A 17,394-nucleotide genomic window follows, 5' to 3' on the forward strand; every position below is an offset into this window, starting at 1 on the left:
ATCTCTGCACTGGCTCCCAGTAGCTGCAAGGATTAAGTTCAAAACCCTCTGCATTGTCCACAAAGCCTTCTGGGGACTGGGGCCTCAATACCTCTAACTCTCTCTTTCTAAATATCGTCCTTCTCGAGATCTTCGCTCATCCACCTCCAACTCCCTCAGGGTCAGTCGCTTCTCCAAGCAACGAGTTGGTGGTAGATCTCTTTCTTCGGCTGGGGCCTCCCTCTGGGACAGTCTCCCTGCCTCCCTGAAACCTGAGGACAACCACCTCTGGTTCCAGAAGCACTTCAAGACCTTCCTCTTTGCTTCTGCTTTCTCTCCTCCTCTACCCTGCTGAACTCCTGACTTAAACTGCACTGGTCACCTGACTACCCTCTGATCTCGGGCCCAGGTCCTCTCCCCTCCCACACCAGCTGCACACCTGCACTGCCTCCCGGGCAAGCCCTGCACTTGGGGGCTGTTTCTGTATCCCTACAGTCCCCACCAGCTCTTGACACTTGTTGGCTGCACTTAATCCTGCACTTGCCACTTGCTGGCTGCACTTTTACCTATTTATTTGTATTGTATTTATTCTTTACTGTTGATCCTATGTATTGCACTGCCGCTCCCCGCTTCCCCAGCACATACTCTTTCCCCCCCACCCCTGCACTTGTGCGATCTCAATGTGACCTGGCCTAGTAAGACTGTTGTCTTTGTCTTCCCTCTGTTCCCCCTCCCTTGCCTCGTCGGGTCTTGAAACACTTGTGTATAGGCACGTTATAAATGCCATTTCATATCATATCATTGTTAACGCGAAGTGAAATTGCTCATGCAATCTTTCTAATTTACGATTTCGCTATATTCAATGCTTACTTTTAATATTAGACATTTGACTAAAGAGTCATGGAAGTAATGGTAGGTAGCTGGGTAGCAAATAGAGACAGCAGGCGTGTAATTCATTATAAAGGTTTGTTTCAAATGTATTTGGTCATTTTATCGAAGTTGAAGTAGAGGTAGGATTTGAGAATCTTGGGTTAAAAATGCCCCCGCACACATTTAAAATATGTATTTGAAAATGATGAAATAGTAAGAGTAAGGGTAATTATTCTGTAGAACATTTTTTTAAAATTCTTAACATTCACTTACAAGAAATTCAGACTATTGCAAACCTAAAATTAAAGCTACATCATTGCCATATTAATTAGAGCAACAGAACTCTCAAATGAATTCTATTGAAATCAATCCACTGTAATGTAGGCTAACGAAGTGTAGTCTAATAAACTTAGCACAACGAACTACTAACAATCAAAAGAGAAAAGGTGCACTTTCCAAGTTATATCATCTTTCAGCCCAGGCAAATTGCAGGTGATCACATTTGATTTCCCTTAATTTCCAAGTAATACACTTTTTTTTAATGAAAAGAACAATTGGATGATTTAGACTTTGAAATTATCTTTTTTCATTTGCTTAACATTTGAAGCCCTATCTTGAGGCCCCGCCAAACAAGTCTACCATTTCAATTAAAGAAATAAATAACAGGGCATGGCCAAGATGGTAACCGAAGCAGCTAATACTCAACCCCACTACCACGCCCGGTGCTATCTCCACAATCAAGCAATGTCTGGTGACTAATATACCCCCACAGACAAATGCAAGGGGCAAAAATCCACACTGTGAGACAGGTTAGGGTCCCTTCCGAGGACAGAATTAACCAAGTTCGGGACAAGGTTTAGCAAGGAGCTCACAGAAGTGACTTAGAAATGGAGCCTAGCAAGTGACGGAGCGCACCGCTCCAAGATCTCTTACAACAAAAGGTCCCCACAATCGGCCCAACATCACGGTTGTCAGTCCGATGGGTCATGCCCAGGGCAAATGGACCACCAGCAGAAAGTGCAGAAAGCATCCCTGCCCGTTGCTTTGGCGAAGGGACGAGAAGCCAGTATGAAGCGACCGGAAGAGTCAGTGGGGGTACATGCAGCGACATGAGCACCTGGGCCTGCCCAAAGCCAGGCAAGAGATGGCGGTAAACACCAGCAGTGCCCAAATACTCTCTGGTAAGAGCTAAAGTGGTGCAGGCAGAAGGAGGAGGGAGAAAGAGCCTCCCATGACACAGACTTGCCTGGCTCACCCGGGGTGGCAACAACGATGAACAGGGCCATCGCAGTCCATGGAAAGGAATGTCATATTCGTATGTGCTTTTGGGTCATGTTCTAGAATTTCGGCTGGACAGTGCAAATTTGGGGAAGACCAAGATGAAAGAATAAGTGACATTCCAGTCAAAGGGGACATTGAGAGATGCAGACTACTCCCGGGGCCTTCATGAGCCCTAAAAAGGCCAGGCCATCCAATTGTTGTCTTGGAAGAACACAAACCTACCCATTATCCCACAAAGCAGACCCTCCTTTTTAGTGCTGGGAAAAACTTGGAGATGGCGATGGTCAGTCCTAGCCTGAACAGTGCATTAACCAAGACAGACTTTGAAGATGTCCTCTTGAAATGAGAAGCAGACCCGACGACAACGGTGAAAGAGGAGGTGGCATGTCTTCAGAGGGACCTCTCAGCAGCAATTACTGAAAGCAAGAGAGCAATAGAACAACTCAGTACAAGGCCAAATTATATGGAGGCTGAATTGCGCAACATCTGTCATCAATTGCCGAAAACCATTGAAGGAGATAAAGAACCTGGGAGAAAATGTAAAATGATTGGGAGCCCAAGCAAAGGACTTGAGTACAGATCTCAAAGGGGAAAATATAAGAATAAGAACCCTAAAAGTGGAAACTGAGGGTCCTCAAACAGAGACGTGGGCAACTCATTTTGGGACAAGAGAAAGGCAACCAAATCAAAGTTGATAGAGTGGAAAATGGAATATTGAGCTGGGCTCCAGACCCCTTGACGTGCTAGTCAAACAGCACTATTTCAAGGACAAAGTGGATATTCTGACAGCAGCCTTGAAAATGGGGAACATTTACTTCAAGGCATTGGAGGTTCAGCTTTTCCATGACTTGCCACAAGCTACTATGTGGAAGCCGGTGGTGTGGATTGAAATTGGCCACAGACAAGTTTATAAAAAGGAAGCAAAAATATAGATGGCTGTTACCCATGAAACAACCAATCTGGATAAACAGAGAAGAGATTGTCGAAACATTGTGGGAAGTGTACAGATTTCTGGGCATGAATTCAGAGGATGTCTGGCACCCTTTCGAACATGGCACTGCAGAAGGCAGGACTGGACCAGATCACGCCGGCTGGCAGCAGCAGAGGGAACCAAAGCACAACACACCAAATGGGAAATGGGCAAATTGAAAAGGGGAGACGTGAAAACCGGGTTGCCTTGTTTTTCTATTCTGATATAGAATGCTGGGTGGATAACAGAGGGCAATATCCCATACAGATACATGCGGTGCTAGTAATTATCCTAATCTGAAAGGGTTCCTCCTTCAGGGGTCATGAGACAAAAGAGACTCGCAAGGGTGATATCTTATGGACAAGGGAGCACTTTTACAGCAGAAACTAACATTATTAGCAGTATATGCTCCGAACCAAGGGCAAGACAGTTTTATTAACGAAGTTGTGGAAATTTCACCGAAGTTTAACAGTGAACCCTGAAAAGAATATATTTTCCCAGAATGCCACCAGTACATAATGAGCCATGTCTAAATCACTGTGAAAGGTGGTAGCAAGCAAGGGTGGGATAGGTGCCCGGAGGTACCTGCACCCTGAGGATAAAGACTATCCAGACCCCAACCTGATCCCTAGCCTGCAAGTGTTCCATCCTAATCCTATCCCCCCGCCCTCCCTGCTATGCTGGGCACGGCAGATTAACCCTTACCTGTTCCTCCACTGTTTGATAGGGACCCTGACTCACTATAATGTGCACTGCTGGGTCAGCGGGAGAACCAAGAAGAGGCCTGTTGTTACCATATCATTCACCAGGGGTCCAGTGTGAAGTTCCCAATCCTGTTCCTCACAATGTTATTTACCTCCTTCCTTAGAGCAGATTCCTTGGAATTTCTAGTGTACTCACTGATCAGGCCAAGGCTATCCCAAGGGCAGACGATAGTTCCATCGAGGGGGCATGTAACCCCCATTAAAAAAATGAATGAAGGGTCCCCATGCGCTTGTGCCATGCGGGAGAACATTCAAACAAAAACAAACATAGAACTGTGAAGAGCGCAAGCGGAGCGCCGTTGGAATCAGGTGGAGTTGGCTCGGCCCTCACTCTGGAGGGAGGAGCGTGGGCATTGCCAGTCAGTGCCAGCTACAAGGAAAAGAAAATACAAATACTTGGTTGAGCCTGCTTGGATCAATACAACGCCCCAATGCCAGGAGGGGTGCTGCACTGAACACACTGCTGCAGCCCACCTCACTTGTTTGGCACGTCCCGTGGCGACAGGAAGTGCTGAGCCTTTCACTGCTGCCTTCCAGGCTGCTCTGATTTTCTCGACGCTCCCTGTGAGTAGGAGGGGAGCACTGCAAGACTGGTCCTAGGTATACCCGCTGCTATGGCGTGCGCAAACTGAATCACTATGCCAATGCTGGCAAACGCGGCCCAGGTTAAAAGAATCACCTGAGGGCCACGCTGCTACAATCAATGCCGGGGCACTTCTGACATAGGTGGCCCATCCAGGACTCCCCCACGCTGCTGCTGTTGTGCCAGGCTACACCTGGCATATACATAAGAGCTTTAAAGAACTTTGTGGCCCTCTTCACACTGATGCTGACCTGCCTGCACCATATAAGAGCACCGCAGAAGATTGTATGCCTCACCTTGGACCTTGAGACATCCCTGATCCGGCTGTCGCCCCGAGTAAGGTTTTTGAATATATGTTTTTAGTAACATAAAGTGCACTTTATAAGGAAATGTTATGGAGTTTTTAAAGGACTCGTGTAGTTTTTTAACGCAGCTGCTTAGGAAGATGTGTTACACTGATGGTGTACCGAGGCTTTGTTAATATTTATTTCTATTTAAACCAATAGGTAAAAAAAAAAAAAACATGCACCAGAATTCCGGTTTTCACCTTTTCATGTGTTGTACAATTATTATAATTGTGGGGTTTTTCGTAAGGGTTTGGGGAACCCTCATGCCTATTGTCTTTCATCACCAAGTCCTTTTTTCTACAGTAACAAACTGAGAGGGATCCGAAACTCTGGTAAGTGGAGGACACCAGAGACAGGAAAGAGGTGGGTTATTTATTTATTTATATTTGTATAGCATACTAGCAGTCCAAGGGCATCGAGGCGCTGTTGCATGAATATGACTTAGTTGCAGAAGGGTCACTTGTCTTAGTTGCCTTAGTTTATAAATCAAGAGAAGCCGATTACTGGGCCCAGAACCACCCCCCCACTACAGACAGCTGTCTTTCTTCCATACTAACCTAGATGAAACAATGCTGTCAGCTATCTGTACACTGTAGACAGGGGGTAGTTATTTGGCCAGGTTTATAGTGTGAGTGCAAAGTAGGGCCTACCATTCCCGGCAGAGCTTTAAAGCAAACCATGGGCCTCATTATAAGCTTGCCTGTCCAGTAACAACGGTACCGGTAAACTTGCTACCGGACCGGCAAACCACGAGGTCTGCTTGCAGGTGCACCGGCACCAAGAATGGGGAGCAATGTTTTCAAGCACCTGAGAATGGGCAATTACGGGGTCCGCCAGGGCCGTAATGCCCTGGTAATTGCTCATTCCTGATAGTCGGAATTTTTTTTATTCCAGTGGCAGCCATGCCGGTTTTACCTGCATGACTACCGGCAGTCTGATAATGAGGCCCCATGTCTAGAAGTTTGTGGGCCTTCCAAATGAAACTATACGTTACTGCAGGGATCCATGATGTCAAATGAATGACAGACTCCTGCAAGACACCCTACCCTCAAAGGGATACCTTCAAACAATGTGGGTTTCTTTGCTGAATTAATCCGTGCCTTATGAAATGTTAACAATGTATCCTAATTTGGAGAAAATACATCTGTTGAGACGTAAATACTGTTTTAAGGTGTTGTTGTAGTTCGAAGCATTGCAGAGCAGGGCACCAGTGCTGGTCCCCAGTTAGAGAATAGTATTTTCTAAAAAAAAACTAGTTCTATCAAATCATGGAGTCAGTACCACTCTAAGGCACTATATATTTGGACAAAGAAATGCTGCTCTTTCCATTTACTTATATATATATATATATATATATATATATATATATATATATATATATATATATATATATATATATATTTCAACTTAATCTGGTACATGATTGGTAGTTCACGTTATGCCAAGCTAGCACATCATTGCTGGTTTTAAGTGAATCCCGTTTAATCCTTCACAGTTGACATCACACCCAATTGAAGCCGGCCACCAATGGGCACATTATAAAACCCCCGTTAATAAGTAAATACATTATCTAATGCTAACTTAGCAGGACATTGAAGTTGTCAATTAAGCCTGGTTGGTGCATCATGATTAGTTTCCAGTATAGCCCCTCAGCACAGCAATACTCTTTTATAGTATGCCCATTTTGTACATTTTGTTTTAATTTCAGTTACCCACATCATGGCGGTTTTACATTATATTCAATTAATACAACGTCGTCTATGGTGGGCTAGGTCTTCCGAAGAAAGTGAGGCTACAACTACCAGGGATACCACGGATAGGATCTGCCCCCTGACTGGCTCTTCTTTTGGCTTGAAGGCTAGTTGGAGACGTCTGAAATGCCAATCCCTACCAACACCATTGAGCTTATAAGCAGGACGTTTGGGGTGGGGCCGCTCACAGCACTGCCCTCTTCGATATTTGTTCGGGCTCATGTACATTACTTGGCGTATATCTATTCAAGAACGTGTGGCTAAGGCCCTCTGCTAACCAACCCTATTGTCTGCAATGGCTCCTACCATTGAGACCGAATGTTGGGAGACAAGCAGCTTTTTAAAAGTGCTCGCGGCCCTCTGCTGACCCCATTGTCTGCAATGGCTCCCATCATTTGTACAGACCGCTAGGAAAGAAACAGCAAACCTTGTGCCAGTGGTTAAGGCCCTCTGCAAACCGCTCTGAGTAAATTGACTCCCAACATGTGTACAGAATATTGGGCGAGAGTCAGCAAGCCTTTTAGCAGGGGTTAAGGCCGTCTGCCTACTTCTGGCTCACCAACTTTGCATGTCATAATGAAGCTTTATAGAGCTCATTCGAGGGGCACACTGACCACTGTGGACCTTGATGCCCGGGCCTTTTTAATGAGGTGTTTTGGCCCATAATGAATGTGAGGGCAGCTTTACATTCCCAGTAAGCTTTATATTCCAGTTAATCTCTGATCATTTGACATTCAAAGTAACTTCCCAGTTTTACATTCACAGTATGTCTGATAATTTCACTATGCCCCCACCTTGCCATTTGTGGTAACATCCTCGTTTAATTATTTCCAGTAAGCTCCAGGTTTGACATTCCTAGTTTGCATGACATTACCAGTAGCCTCTCAGTTTGACATTCCCAGTAAGCTTCAGAATCAAAGTAAAAGAGCAAACTAGACATTCCAAGTATGTGCCCAGTTAGGCAGTCTCACTAACCTCCAATTTTGCCAATAACAGCAAGCTTTGTGTTTGACATTCCCAGCAAACTGGATATTCCAAGTAAAAGTACAATTTTCTGTATGCTTCAAGTTGAATATTCCAAGTAGTAAACTTGACATTCCCAAGAAGAAGAAGAAGAAGAAGAAGAAGAAGAAGAAGAAGAAGAAGAAGAAGAAGAAGAAGAACTACTAAAAGTTTAACTTTCACGAAGTGGAAAGTAAAGCTACAAATATATCCTTTCGTCTTAATATGTTTCTGTGACAAATCAACTTCGGGGGCACCAGTGGTCCAGGGATGAACATCTATCAGCCCCACACCTCGGAACACCAGAAGGGATCCAAACAGATTGAAAAACAAGTGTTATAAACCTCCTTGTCCAATTTTGGTAACGTGGACGCAACGGCAGGCTTATCTCCCCAGGGTCGTGGATCGTTGGTTAGTTGCAACACAGTGAAAATACAATTATTTTGCAATGATAAAGGGACTGTCTGGTCAAGGTTGTATACACATATTTACTTTATTATTATTACAACAGATAGTTCTAGTACACTACAAAATACAACCTACCCTGTAAAGGAACACAGAGGACAGAAAGTTTCAGCAAGGAACGGGATGCACTCTGAATATTGACAGGAGGGTATTCGGTAAAGCAATCAGTCTTAACTGTTGAGGGTTATTTGGTTCCAGCACCAGGGGAGAAAGGGGTCGTAAATGTCACTAGAGGCCTTAGGAGAAGCACCAGGGTACAGAACCAAAATGTACCTGGTGCTTGAGATGATCTTTATGCTCGACAGCATCAAGTCGGTTCCAGGATGCTTTGCAGCTCCTGCAACAGAGTTCAAGACGGGAGATAGCTGTGAGTATCAGGCGGCAGGCAGTTCGGGAAGCAAGCTGGATGGATGGCTGCAAGCTGGCCTACATGGCAGCTCGGGGTCAAGAATCACTGTCTCTGTGCTGGTTGGCAAGGTTTGGAACACTGATAGAGGTGTCTCGGACGGCTTTAGTGACTTCAGCATGACAACTGTCAGTGATACAGCCGGTCGCGGTTCGAGGGCTCGATTGTCTCGATTGTCTCGAAAATGTCCTTAAAAGAAGAACGCTGGTTGATGCTTGTTTTGGCACTCATCCTACCTTCTTCAAAGCGCTTGTGTCATCCTTTAAGGCGAACGGCCCAATGCTGAGGAGAGTGTTTGCAGGCAATGGCCTTGTCCTTTGTTCAGAGATTCTCTAGCACTTGCCAACTTGCAAGCTTGCTGGCAGAACAAAGCAGGGCATGCTGTGGCTGGGAACCAGTTCTGCTGCTACTGCTGGATGGGTCCCCTCAGTTCGGAATTTCCCTCTGTTTCCTGGGGTATGTTTAGGGGATGGATCTTGCTTCCCTCTTGGGAATCCTGGCCTACCTTCACTGGCGGAAGCTGTAAGGCAGACCGTACCTTTAGCCAGGGTCCAAATGAGTCCTTCTTCTTACTCCTTACAAAGTCGTCAGATGATCTGCTAAGTGCGGGGCTCAGCACTCTTTTAAAGCCAAATGGGGACCCTCTGATTGTTGCAGGCTAAGCCTACCTTAGTGAACCAATCGTGGGTCCCTCCCTCTTCTTTTATGCGTGACATCATAACCAGAGTGCTTTGCAACAGGAAAGTTAAGGGGTACAATATGTACTATTGTCTGTGACTCCTGATCAAAGCACAGGTTTCCCTTGAAGTTTGTGGCAAGAACAGAATTTCTGTCTCCGTCAATTCACATACTTCTTCCCTCTCAAACGGGGGTCTCCCTGCAGAGGTTGCCTACTGTAAACAGTTGTGCCAGGTATGCCATTCACTGGCCTTCATACAGAGAGGTGGGAGCTAGCTTCAAGTTGACACATTGCATATCAAAGAGGTGTTGGGGTTTCCTGTTTGCTTGTGTTAGTTTTGTGACCAGGCCTCATCACAGGCCTGCTTTCATTTAACTCTCATCAGTATGCACTGCCACCACACAGAACTTTGACAACAGAACAGGGCCAATCCATGGAGCCTTTGATATTTTAATTAGGCTGGCCATGGCCAGAGGAAGGTGTTGCTATTCCCCTTAAGAGATGCTTTGATGTACCTATGGCTATCACATTCCAGCTAAATGTGACAGGGAGGACTGCACCAGTAGGCTGTCCCCCCAGAGTACACATGACTATGTGTTTGTTGTGCGGTGAGCAGAGGAAAATGTGTGCAGATTAGCCCCACGCATTTACTGAGGTTGATCTCCCATCATTCATTTGAATTTCAAAACTTCATAAAAGCCCAGGAGAATGCACACTCCCCGTGCGGATGGTGGATTTTCTCACAGTTTCTATGAGGATTTACTGTCAGGTTGTTGCAATTTGTGTATTTTGAAAGCAAGCTCTACATGACTATAACATTTCAGGCCCTGAAAATCAAAACCTTGAACAATTGTACCAAGTAAAGTTTGGAAAGTGTGTGATCAAGTGCTTAAATGGCAGAGTTGGTAAAAATCACTGCTTCACTGTTTAGCCAAAGTGTCTCATCATGGACAAATAATGAAATCTCCTCTGACTTAAATGCAAAAAGGAGTGTGGGGAGTTATGTTGGCGTATGTGTGGTGGGTTAGTGTGGAATTTAGGGACGTTTAGTGCATCTTCGGCTGCTGTACATTCCAATGTGTTACTTGTGTTTCGGTGGAGGAGTTGTGTGTCAAGATGCGTTGTTGGTAAGTTGGGTGGTAAATGCTTATGACGTGGTTATTCTCACCATGTCTTTCTCTTTTAACTGCCAAATGTAATTGCACGTCATGCAAGCAGGCACATTTGGTCCTTTGAAAGTGAACTTTGGGCCGCAACAGCACACCACAAAATGAACCATTGTTTTTACCGATGACTCCCCTGTTAACTAAGGACCAGAAGGACGATGGACCAGATCAGTCAAAGACCAAATGTTTACTAAGCAGATTAGTCAAGGACCAGAGGGGAGATTGATCAGAGGAGAGTGTCTCACCAGGAAACCAAGTAGCAAAGGAGCAATGGACTAGAGGAGCCTTTCACAAGGGACTACTCTTGCCAGGTGACTTAATACCATGAGGGACATTCCACTCCTGGGCTTTGCTTTTTGCTTAGTTATTTTTTTTACTTCAGTCCATTTTATTCAATTGCAGTGACTGCAGCCTGGTGAATACTGGAAAGTACAAAGCCTATTGAGTTTGCTGTGCAGGTTCGGATTTGCACTATGGTTTATAGTGATAATTTCGAATACCAAAATGTCGAAAGTCATAATTTCGAAAAAATAATATAAAAAAAAAATATCAAATTTCTTTTTCACTACGTTTTTTATTCAAAAAGGGGGGGTTCCCTCCAACCCCCCATTTTTTTAACCTTTTATATACTCGCGAAACCCCCAAAAAAATATAAATTAAAAAAGAAAGAATTCGATATTTTTTTTAGACATTATTTTTCCGAAATTATGACTGACCGCCTTACACTATAGTATTACATTTCTGTTTTGCTCAATTACTGTTATTTATAAATACATGTATTTATATAGAGAACAAATACAGTGATAATATAAAATTAAGCTGCCTGTCATAACTAGATGGCCTCCTCATATTATGTATGTCGGAAAATGACATTTGTGCCTACTGACACTTTTTAGAGCCCTATGTTATTCTAATTGTATGCTGTGGTTGTAATTGTGTTTTAGTGTTAATACTGAATGAAAGATAACACTAATAAAGCTGCATGAAAGACATATTTGTTTTAAATTTAATCTTATTTAATTTGCATGCACAGATGAATCTTCAATTAACATATTTTTTGGATAATAATGTCAAGGACCAATCTAGTGTGATTTATTTATTATTCCAGATGTTGTCTAGTTAAGCCCCAACACAACAAGAGCCAATAAGAGTTGCAAACCAAAAGTCAGTTCCACTTCTGCCCTGCCCCTCCTCGGCCTCCCCTCCTCTCACTCCCCTCCTCTCACTCCTTATTGGCTGCAGCCAAAATACACCTAGTTGCTTTTCTCCACTTCTGCCAATGCTCACCCAGGACTCCATGCTGCGGTGAGTCATGCAGCGGGGGTTAGGGAGGTTGGTCGCGTATGAGTTTTTTTTAAACAATTTCTGTCGTAAATATATGTGGGGAGTGGGTTTAGGTGAATAACTAATGTGGGGAGGTTATAATGAGCGGCTGCGTGGGGTTTCCCCCGCATATATTTGTGGGGAAGTCGACAAACAAAAACAAAATAATTCAATGGAATGGAATTAGACAAAACATATTCGACCAGATCACAAAGAACCGTGCAGCACAAGCCTGTGACAGCCGCCCTTGCCCAGGATGGCTACCAAGTCACTTTCACTTGTATCCACGCCTGCGGCAAACACCAAAACATAACTGTCCGCGAGATCTCAAAAAGGCAATAACAGCATTTTCCATAATCTACGATATATAAGTATCAATGAATCAAGGTTTTGATCTGAAAACCCCAGCCCCTTGCAGTCCAGCACTGAGGGACTCGCCCTGGAAACCAAGTATCGAGCAGAAAATGCGGAGTGTGGCCATTTTCATTGGGGAGAACCCAACTTTACGCTTCACCGATCCCACACAAATGCTTGGAGTGCTACCATAATATAAGACCTGAGCCACTGATCGCCTTTGCTGCAAATGAGACATGTGTAAAAGGGCCAGAGTTCCTTGGTAGCAAGGAATCTGGAATTCTATTAATATTCTTTCAGTGATGAAGGTTTTCACAGCTGCAGATGAAAGAGGGAAAAGGAAAGGCAAATCCAATAAATCATTCAGTGGTTCCCACATAACAAAACATTAGCATGCTTGGGCCTTTAACTTGTGTGAAGGGCATTAACCGATTGCATAGCCCTCTATGCAGGGCCAATATGCTGCAATCTAGCGCCCTTCTTGGAACCTTCAGAATCATTTCCATGTCTTAAAATAGAGGCTTTTAAGCAGTTGGCATACTCCAAAGTAATAAATGTTAATAGAAAAAGTGACGGCAGCCGCCACATGGCTGGCTGATAAACATGCATGTAAATCTGTCCACAGTTTATTCCAAATATTTAGTTTTTTATTCATTCTGTTCTATATCTTTATTTTCCATTTTTATGCATAGGAACACCTGGTTCCAATTGAGATTCACATGACATTTGATAGAGAAGGGCTATACAAGAAACACAAAAGCATTCTTAGAATCCCCGGCTATGGATGTTTCCATGGCAATAATCTAAATGCTCCCTGTCACGTTTCTGTGGTAAATATTTTTATGTCACTGCATATTCCTGTTAAATAGTAAGTGGTGGATTTTAGAAACTTTAATGTAAAGGATTCATCTGAAAGAATTATGCAATTGTGTGTGTTTGTGTGCACACATATAATCAAGGGAAAAAAAAACTTAGTTGCAGGGACGTTAAGGGGAGAACTTAACGCAGCAAAACCCCTGAAATTCAACTAAAGCCACCTTAATTGTATGCCTCCTATTGTGCAGCCTATGACCACAATGATGCCATCACAGATGACATATCTGATGACATTACTGATGACATCACTGGTGACATCACTAATTGCTTCATCTATGACATCGCTCATGGAATCTCTGATTAAATTCGGCCCTCCCCCTTGTATATTATGATATGATATGATATGGCATTTGTAACGCGCCTATACACAAGTGTTAAAAGGCGCGACGAGGCAAGGGGGGGAAACAAAGGGTGACAGACAACGATCCTACTAGGCCAGGTGTCATTCAGATCACGCAAGTGCAAGGGTAGAGGGGAAAGGGAGAAGTACAAGGGGGAAAGGGAGAGGGGAAAGTGCATTACAGGGTCAATAGCATACAGGAAATAACAAGGGCCAACTAGTGGTAGTGCGAGCAAGTGCAGATAAGTGCTGGGAATGGGGGGCTGTGGGATACAGACACAGTCCCGTAGTGCAGGGGGTGCCAGGGAGGTAGTGCAGGGGAGAGTGGCTGGGCCAAGGACCGAGAACGACGAGTGGCCCAGTTGCAGATTCAGTGCATTTTCAGTAACTTTAGCAGGGGAGAGGGGGAGGGAAAGCGGAGGCGAAGAGGAAGGTTTTGAGGTGCTTCCGGAACCGGAGATGGTTCTCCTCAAGTTTCAGGGAGCAGGAAGGCTGTTCCGGAGGGAGGCACCTGTAGCGGAGAGAGATCTGCCACCAACTCGTTGTTTGGAGAAGCGGCTGACCCTGAGGGAGTTGGAGGCGGATGAGCGAAGAGCACGAGAAGGAAGATATTTAGGAAGAGAGAGTTGAAGGTATTTTGGCCCAAGGCCCCAGAAGGCCTTGTGGACAATGCAGAGGGTTTTGAACTTGATCCTCACAGTCACTGGGAGCCAGTGTAGTGATTTCAGTCCTGGAGAGATACGGTCCCTGGGTTTGAGGCCAAGGACAAGTCTCGCAGTCCTGTTCTGGATGAGTTGCAAAGGGCGGAGAGTAGAGGCAGGCAGATTTAGATAGAGGCTGTTACAGTAGTCCAGCTTCGAGAGAACCAGGGCTCTAGAGACAGTGAGCTTCTGGGGGAAGGAGAGGAAAGTAAGGATACCTCTGAGGAGGTGTAGCTGGTAGTGTGACTTCTTAGAGACGTCAGATATGTGAGGAGAGAAGGAGAGTGTGGAGTCGAAGATGACCCCGAGGTTTTTTGCCTTGCGGGTAGGAGCAGGAAGAGGGCCAAGAGAGGTCGGCCAGAGAGCTGCAGGGAAGGAGGGAGTTGGTGTGCCAATGAGTAGAATCTCAGTCTTACTGGCATTAAGGCAGAGGTCATTGGCGGCACACCAGTCCTGGATAGCAGAAAGACAATCAGAGATGAGGGAAGGAGAAGAGGAGGCCGAGGGTAGCCTGAAAATGAGCTGAGTATCATCCGCATAGCACTGAAAGTAGGGGCAGAGAGCGGCGATGCGGTGGGCGAGAAGTGCCAGATACTGGTTGAAGAGCCAGGGGGAGAGGTTAGAACCCTGGGGGGCACCACAGGCAGAGAAAAAGATGTCAGAAAGGAAAGACCCCAATTGGACCTGGGAGGGTCGATTGGAGAGGAAAGAGGTCAGCCACGCCAGAGCAACACATTAAGGGGCAGTAGCTAAGGACTTCAGCCATGGCTAATGGACATGGCCTACGGCCGTGCTTACTCTCTATTTTCAAACCCTAACGGACCCCTAGCCATGACCTTCAGCTTGACCCCTATCCATGACCTTCAGCCATGGCCACTGTATACTTAACAACACTACCAAACAACTAGCCATGGCCTTGAGCCATAGCCAGTGATCAATGCCTTTGGCCATGACAGCTGTATATTTTAGCACATTAAGGGGCCACTATACAGCCATGACAAAGGCCACGGCCTCAATTGTTATTTAGTTAATCAAAGCTTTTATTAGCTAAGTCATAAATGATGTTGCATCTCATGCCATCACAGATTTAATTAGTGGTGTTATATATGGTGTAATTAGTGAGGTCACAAGTAATGCCATCAGTGATTCCATCAGTGATGTGAACAGTGATGTCATAGATTATGTAATAAGTGGTGTCACCCGTGATGTCATTATTTATGTCATCAGGGATGTCATCTGTGATGTCATCATTGTGGTCATCGGCTGGACAACAGGGGGTGCAAAGGTAAGGTGGCTTTAGCTGAATTTCAGGGGTTTTGTTGTATTAGGTTTCTCACCTTAAAGCCTCTGCAACTAAAGATGTTTCCTTGAATTTCAAGGTTTTTTTTATTCCAAACATGTGTTGGGGATGGCCTTCTACCTTGCCAACTGCCCCTTTAAAAACACTACCAGACCACTAGCCGTGCCATTGGGCCGTGCCCGCTGTCTATTTTAAAACACTACCAGGCCACTAGCCTTCTGATGTACCCACTGTATATTTTAGAACACTACCAGACTGCTAACCATCACCTTCGGCCATAGTCAGTGTGCATGGCCATTCTATATTTTAAAACAGTTGCAACCCATTTCTCGAAAACATTGATCAATCACAGACTCAATTTTACCTGTTTTGACAGTGGTATTGTTATGTAAAAAAGTTGTCAGGCTTTGAGGCAATGTGCAGTGAAATTTAATTATTTGCCACAGATCACACACTTTGGTAAAGCAGCATGCTACAAGCCCCTTGGTTTAAGGTTTGGTCTCTTGGTGACTATTGTGATACATCACACGACCTTGGTGACTATTGTGATACATCACACAACCCCCACTAACCACATTTAAGCAGCATGGAAAAGCGGAAAAAAATGATCAGCTACAAGAATGACATATGCCCACAAACTTTTTCCCCCATAGCGATAATCAAAAGCTGACACCCTTGAATATATGCACAGTAAGTGAACATATATCTTAAAGTGAAATATACAATTGTAGTTCAATTGACCTTCCCCTTAGAATAAAGTGTGCAAGACAAAATAGCAGTGGACTTTAAAAAAAAGTAAATAGCATCAGAAAAATAACCTGAGAGAGGAAATGTTCCAATAAATATACCAGGAAAGTATAAAAGGTGTTCAACTTATAAACACAACAATCTGTAGTGAAATATACCCTGGAAAACAAAATCCAAATATGAAACAAGCACTTGTGGTCCTGTGGGTAAGTGTCTGCACTGGGAACATGACAACCTGAGTAAAATCCTGGTAGGCAAATACTTGAGCAAACTTAGCAATGGCAAACAAAAGCAAGAGGTTGTATCCACTGTCTGAAGAAAAGTTATGCTGCCCCCCACATGTATCCTTTACTTGTGCCCTGAAAAGCAGCCACAATCAGGGGAAAAACTGCACCAGTAACCAGAATTGCAAATTCTCTTGCCTCAGGACTTACTTGCCCTCTCATCATTTCCCCTCCTCAGCCCCATGCATGGCTTTCACTCTGCTTTATAAAGCTAACTTGAAAAGTACACATATCATGAAGTCACACACATATATAAATCCTTACAGGATCATGTTAGGCAGAAAGTGTACGATTGTGGTATTATTCCCCCATATTGACTGTGAGACTACATATACCAGAATGCAATACCGCAAAAGGCAAAGAAATGGTCTCTGAGTGCAATACTTTCAAGAAATGACAGTGGCACGGTTTGAAAAAAAAGATTGCAGATACTGTGTGTTATGAGATATTTAAAACTCAGAAAACACACGGCATTAGGGACCGTGGACTGTCTCCCATCCATGCAGTAACCGGGACCAACCCTGCTTCGTTTTAAAGTGAGGAAGGATCCAGCTACCTTAGACCATGCTTCTCCAAGTGGTCTTGTTAGGTTGGCTCATTTATTAGGCAACATGGCCTTATAGGGCTGACCCCTTCCTTGCTTTGAAGCTAAGCAGGGTTCGTCCAGGTTATTGCAGGGATGGTAACACGCTGTTGCTGTAAAAATATCATTTCTTTTTACTTTGGAGACTTCAAATACCAGAATGCAATTCAGCAAAAGGCAACAAATTGTCTATGAGTGCTAAACTTTCAAGGACTGAAAGTAGCTTGTTTTTAAAAAATGAAATCATTTGGATACCCATTCTGTCATCCATCAATGCAGTAACTGGGACTGACACTGCTTAGCTTCAAAGCAGGACTGAGCCTGCCTGGCTTCAAAGCTAGGAAAGGGCCACCCTGTTTCTCTAAATTGACTTGCAACATTGGGTCATTTATTAGGCAACATGGCCTGAGGAGGCTGGTCCCTTTCTCACTAAAGATGGTATTTCCTGGTTACTGCATGGATGGGAGACCTGGATGGCAATTGTTTCACTGGTTATGGCCTTTGGCCATGAGCAGTATTTTTTCACCCCCTACATAACCGTGGGTACTGAACTACACATACCCTTGGCTATCCAGATAGCCACAAATATCAGAAACACTGCCAAATAAAATGCTTTTCTGTCC

General features: G+C 44.4%; 1 protein-coding gene across 6 annotated transcripts in view; it reads left to right on the forward strand.

Moving 5' to 3' along the window:
- LINGO2 (leucine rich repeat and Ig domain containing 2) overlaps positions 1-17,394 on the forward strand; it is a 5,916,036-nt gene that overhangs the window by 4,865,433 nt on the left and 1,033,209 nt on the right. Inside the window, exon 1 of one of the 6 annotated variants that reach the window (XM_069630915.1) lies at positions 5,137-5,157. The exons of the other annotated variants lie outside the window; for them this stretch is intronic. The gene's annotated coding sequence lies outside the window, so the exon portion shown is untranslated. Of the gene's footprint in view, positions 1-5,136; positions 5,158-17,394 lie in introns of those variants that run through there. 6 annotated transcript variants of the gene reach the window in all.

The sequence above is a fragment of the Ambystoma mexicanum genome, chromosome 6q (genome assembly GCF_040938575.1).
Source record: "Ambystoma mexicanum isolate Mex_15411 chromosome 6q, UKY_AmexF1_1, whole genome shotgun sequence".
NCBI classification, from domain to species: Eukaryota; Metazoa; Chordata; class Amphibia; order Caudata; family Ambystomatidae; genus Ambystoma; species Ambystoma mexicanum.